Here is a 6,039-nt window from a genome sequence, read left to right as displayed (position 1 = left end):
TGAGGACTCATTGTAATGAGACGGAATTCAGTTGCCAGCGAGCACCTCTCCCTCTGCTACCTGAGGCCTTGTCCTCACCTCATGGTAGTTGCCTCAGTAACTGCTGGTAATCACAAACAGGTTCCAACTCAACAAATCACACTAAACAGTTGCTCTACAAGTGCGGTACTACAGAATAAAGATTTACATTGAAGAACAGTTTATTAAATGCACATGGATTTGATTGAGGGGGAAAAAAATACATTCTCCAAAATAACTTCTCCTAATGTGCACATTGATAGTATTCACAATACTGGAAAATGTAGGAGCTAAACAAATATAGGTCAGTTCACTATTGCAGAACTTTAAATGTTGCACTTGCATGCAGAATTACATTAAAGTTCACTTATAAAAGAACTAAACATTTGCACAACAGTATCAAATAGCAAAGAAGGAAGACATTGAGTTTAACTAGTAAAACTACTGTATGTAACGGTAACTTCAAAGAGAATGTGTTATGGAACTACTTTTTTTTTAAAAAAAAATGTAGTTTAATTGGCATGGCTCGTAATCATATTGCACCGCTTAGTAGATGGAATTTAATTTATTTACAACAGCACATCTACCAAAATTCGAATCTCAAGCGTTCATTAGGAAGATTTTAGCTCAATACCAGTCGACCATAACATTTTTTAACATTTGACTTCCTACCCATACATTTAAAAAATGTATTGACAAAGCTATAAGTTACTATAATATAATTTTATTAAATATATGCAAAGCACTGCAAGCACCCTTAATGAGAAAACTAAGTTGACACAATATGCAAAGGAATCTTGTACCGTTCACAAATCTGGAGGTCAAGGTCTCTATACATTAACAGAACTAGTTTGGCATTTTATTTTAATTCTGTATATTTTAGTGCAAGCTATTAGCCTAATGGCACACACCCACTAACAAATAGTTTACATCTGCCCTGCAGTGCTCTCAGTGCACCCTGAACACTGGTTCAAAGAAGAGCAAATTAAAGTGTAATTATTGATGAAGGCTGTAACTATAGAAAAGGGTCTTTCATCCTATCTGGGGGACACTGCTACCATGGGTTGTGTGAGGGAAGGAGAAGTTTGGCACTTAACTAGGTAACTGTTAATGTATGCTGCTGACAAACCCCTCCCCTCTGCAACCCCCCCTGTAGCCTTCAGTTTTAGTTGAGTGCCCAAGGGAGTTGGGCTCACTTAGCTAGGCAGTAAAGTTTATTTTAATGTTTAATTTTTTATTTTAGTTTATTTTTATTCAGAGGTGTGCTCTGTACATCTTACAGAGCACACTCGTTCGTTAAAGAAGCAGCTGTCAGAAGAGAGCCGGACAGCTCTCACTGACAGAGAATTTTTATTTTTGTTGTGGCTTCTATGCACTGATCGTTACTAGGTTACCAGCGCTTCCACAAGGGCAGAGAGCACCGGTAACCCCCGCCATCGGAGGCTGACATGTTGGAATATTCCAAGTCCTCTCCTCAGAAAAGGAGGGGGGATAACTTGGTATTCATCTGCAGGGGCCAGAAGATGCACTGAGCGGCGATTACTGCTTAGAGAAGCAGTAAATCGACCTTACAATCGTTGCCCTATTAAATGGAGCATGTGCAGGACAGGGAGAGCTAGGATAATAGAGCTCCCCCGTCTGCAGAGGAAAATTGGACTCTCCCAAGGAGCCAAGATCTGCTCGGTTATTAGTAGGTGATTAGTTAGTATCTTCTGTCCTTCTTGTGTGATTGCATGTATTCCATCTTATTGCTGTTCTCTTTTACTTTAAAATGTTTGACAAGGGTAAAGCACTTTGCGCTAAATATTATACTTGAAGCAAGTGTAAAGTTAAATTACCCATTGAGCAGAAGGAAGCGGGGGCGCTTTGTACTGACTGCGGTGGGGCTCCCATGGTAGCGCAGGCACAGACTAACGCCCTAACTCTAACTGAAACACCAGCGTGAGTGGCTGCCCTGAGGCAGGGTGTAACCACATTGGTACAACTGCTTTCTAAACCCACACAAATTCCAGCGTTTGCTGCGGTACTCCCTGCAACCTCTGGAATGATGGCCCCCCTTAGTTCAGTGGGCACCACGGGGGCTACCAAGCCAGTTGTCTCTGGTCTGGACAAGCGGGAGATCCATCCGCACTACCATCTCAAGCCCCCCCCTCCCTTATGGGAGAATCAACTTGGTCTACATCATTGGTCAGGGGCCTAGATCAGTTAAACAATTTTTTGGAGGCCTCAAGACCTTTACCCAAGAAAAAGACACAGATCCTCTCACCCCCTTCAGTCCCTCTCTGATTCGGAGAGATCCTCAGAAGAGGGTGAGGTTTTAGAAGATTCCGATTCCGCACAGTTTACGGACCCAGAGAAGTCTCCCAAATATCGGGGCATTGATGACCTGGTGATAGTGCATCAAGCACTGGGACTTCTAGACATAAAAGGAGACTAGATCTACAGATTGTAGTCTATTTAAAAAGGTCAAGACGGGCGATCCATTTTCCTCCATCTGTGGAGTTGAAAGAGATCGCAGAAGCATCCTGGGAACAACCTGACCGTAGGTTTGTTATTCCACGAAGGTACCTGGCTTTATACTAGTTACAGGAAGATATTCTAATCTGTTGGAAACAGGTCCCAAGGGTGGATATGCCAGTAGCACGCTTAGCTCGCCACACCACACTCCCTGTTCCAGGGACAGCATCCCTGCAGGACTCTACTGACCGTAAGTCAAGTCCATCTACACTGCAGCAGGTACTTCATTCAGACCCATGTTTTAATCATGATATAGAGATGGTCTCCCCGTAGTGCACAAAGGTGTGACAGAAGTGTGAAATACAGTTTTAATGTAACACAATAGTGTAATGGTGCAATAATTTACATGGAAATGCAGGGTTGCAACCTTAATAACTTAACAAACAGAAGGCATAAATGCAAAAAATATCAATGGCTCAAACCTCTAAATCAGCAATAGTCCTATTGATTCGGACTCAAAAGTCCCAGGAAGCTGAATTGGTTAAATGAGTCCCAATGCAAATGAAATCCAAACAGTAAATTGAGTCACAGTCTCTGAATACAAATGCTGGTAATGCTCCACACTGAGATATGAGTGTAATCGGAGATCGGTAAAAATCAAAGAATGCAGTAAAACAATATGCGTTAATGTGTGCAGGCATAAATGTCCTAATACTGCAATAAAGTTCCGGTACTCACAATAGATGCCAATAAGGCAAGGCGGAGTTGAGGTGTCACACAAACGAATCCAACGGTGAAGGCATCGTGGTATCGATTACACTTACCTCTGATGAAGACTTCCCTGATGAAGCGGTAAGTGAAACGCGTTGGAGGACTACTGTTACCCTCAACTCAACTCCGTTATTGATTACCTTCAGAACCGAGTGAGGAACAGCGATCTCTTTTATCCCACTCATATCTCAGTCGTACATCAGACGGGGAGGCACCAGGAGTGTAAGATAAATGGAGGAGACAATCAGATTTTCACCTGGGCCAGAAACCATGGCCCCGCCTTTTCCGCAGTCTTTATTCCAGGCATCCAGAACTGGCAAGCAAACTAAGCCGGCATGCAATTCTGCCGGGGGAATGGTCTCTTCATCCGGAGGTTTTAGGTCTCTGGTCGTCCGGGGACCCTGGACCGAGACCTAATGACGTCTCGTCACAACAGAAAGGTCCTACAACTTTGCTCAAGGGCAAGAGATCCCGTGGCAGTGAATGTAATGACAATGCCCATGGACTTCAGGTTAGGATACCTATTTCCTCTCATTTCCATGATTCCCTGCATTCTTCGGAGAGTCATACAGGGCAGACTGCCAGTCATACTTGTGGCTCCAGCTTGGCCGCGGAGGGTCTGGTATCCAGACATACTGTTGATGGCGGTAGGTCCAGGTCTTTGGTTACCTCTTCGAGAAGACCTAATTCAGGGACCATTCCTAAATCAGGACTGGCCGCGGTTGAATTTAACGGCATGGCTGTTGAAGCCAACCTTTGGAAATCCAGAGGGTTCTCTTCACGAGTAGTGGATACCCTCCTTAAAGCTAGAAAACCAGTCTCTGCTCTGATCTACCACCATACCTGGCTTACATACATTATATTGTGTGAGAACCGGACCTGCCACTCAGATTCTTTCCGCCTCTCTAGGTTTCTCACTTTTCTCCAGGATGGCCTGGATGGGGGTCTTCGCCTAGGATCCTTAAAAGTGCAGATTTCGCCTCTGTGTTTTTTCACTGTCGCCTGACATACATACCGGACGTCAGGACTTTCCTACAGAGAGTCCTGCATATCCAGCCTCCATATATTCCGCCCACAGTACCCTGGGATCTTAATCTGGTCCTTAATATGCTTCAAGAACCTCCCTTCTAACTGTTGAAGACTGCGGAGTTACGGTTCTTAACATGGAAAGTGGTTTTTCTACTTTCAATTGACTCAGCCCGTAAAGTTTCCGAGCTGGGGGCGTTATCGTGTCGAGAACCTAATATGGAGTTCCACGACGATAGGGCAGTTCTCAGAACAATTCCCTCTTTCCTGCCAAAAGTAGTTTCCGGTTTTCATGTAAACCAAGAAATAGTGGTTCCACTGTTCACGGACGATCCTCAAGTGTCTGGAACAGGATCTATGGAATTTCTGGATGTGGTCAGAGCTCTCCGAATCTATGTCCATAGGACATCAAAGATTTGGTGCACAGATTCTTTGTTTATTTTATTTGACTTCACAAAATGTGCTTGGCCGACCTCCAAGCAATCTATTGCTAGATGGCTTACGTCGACTATTAAGCAGGCTTATATCAATGCAAACCGACTTGTGGCAGATCGTATTGTTGCCCATTCTACCCGTTCTGTGGAGGCGTCCTGGGCTGCGCGAAATGGGGCCTCAGCGGACCAGTTATGCAGAGCAGCCACCTCAATTCAATGTCTTTGCGTCGGCAGATGACAGTTTTGGTCGAGGTGCTCTATGGGCCGGGCTGTCAGAGCGCTCCCTCCCTTAAGGGGGCTGCTTTAGAAAGTCCCCATGGTAGCAGTGTCCCCCAGATAGGATGAAAGAGAAAAGAGGATATTTTACTCACGATAATTCCATTTCTCTGATTTCATCTGGGAGACACTGCGTTCCCTTCCTTTTGCTGTTTGGTCTTTGGTTGGTTTACTCCCCTTCCTTGGGGCTTTATACTTAAACTGAAGGCTACATGGGGGGGGGTTTCAGAGAGGAGGGGTTTGTCAGCAGCATACATTAACAGAGTTAACTGGTTAAGTGCCTCCCCTCACACAACCCATGGTAGCAGTGCCCCCAGATGGAATCAGAGATACTGATTTATCGTGAGTATAAAAATCCTCTTTTTAGCAAAGGCCACAAACAAAAACAAAACAAGCAACTTTCATAATACAGTCAGAATTTGTTTAAACTAAGTGTATTTTACAGCTTATGTTAGGGTTGTTTTTTTTTTCTTTTTCCCGATGCAGCAGTCCAGCTCTAGTCCCCTGAATGAGAAGCAAAACAACTCGTAACAGGCTTATTTCTGTATTATTGGCCAATAAATGACTAATAACCAAGGGCTAAAGCCTGCAACTGTACAGCAAATGTAAATACAATGTCACATATCTCATGATCAGCCACCGTGTGTGAACAAACCCCAACTATTGAAGTCTTCATTCATCTCCGAGAGATGTATGTTAGATGGCATAGACACAGGGACATGACTTCCACACATCAGTATATTCCATTTATAAAATATCACATATGTACAAATCACTATTTAGTTTGTTTTTACGCACACACAGAAACAATTGAATATACTTTGGAGGGAAGAAAGGGAAATCCTCATCAGGGAAAATAAAGGATGTGCTACAAGTACATTTTAAGGCAGTGGTGGGCAACAGGTGCGCTCGAGCCTGTTGCTTCCTATATCAATGATTCTCTGCAGGCTTCTTCCTCATGTGACCACCTCTACACACTGCAGTGAGGTCATACAGCACTGCCAATCAGGGGAGGGGGAGGAATTAGTGCAGTCCATTCTGGGCTGCATCCCCTCCC

This window comes from Mixophyes fleayi, chromosome 1 (assembly GCF_038048845.1).
Source record: "Mixophyes fleayi isolate aMixFle1 chromosome 1, aMixFle1.hap1, whole genome shotgun sequence".
Classification (NCBI taxonomy): Eukaryota; Metazoa; Chordata; class Amphibia; order Anura; family Limnodynastidae; genus Mixophyes; species Mixophyes fleayi.
Note: the sequence above shows the minus strand (reverse complement) of the source record.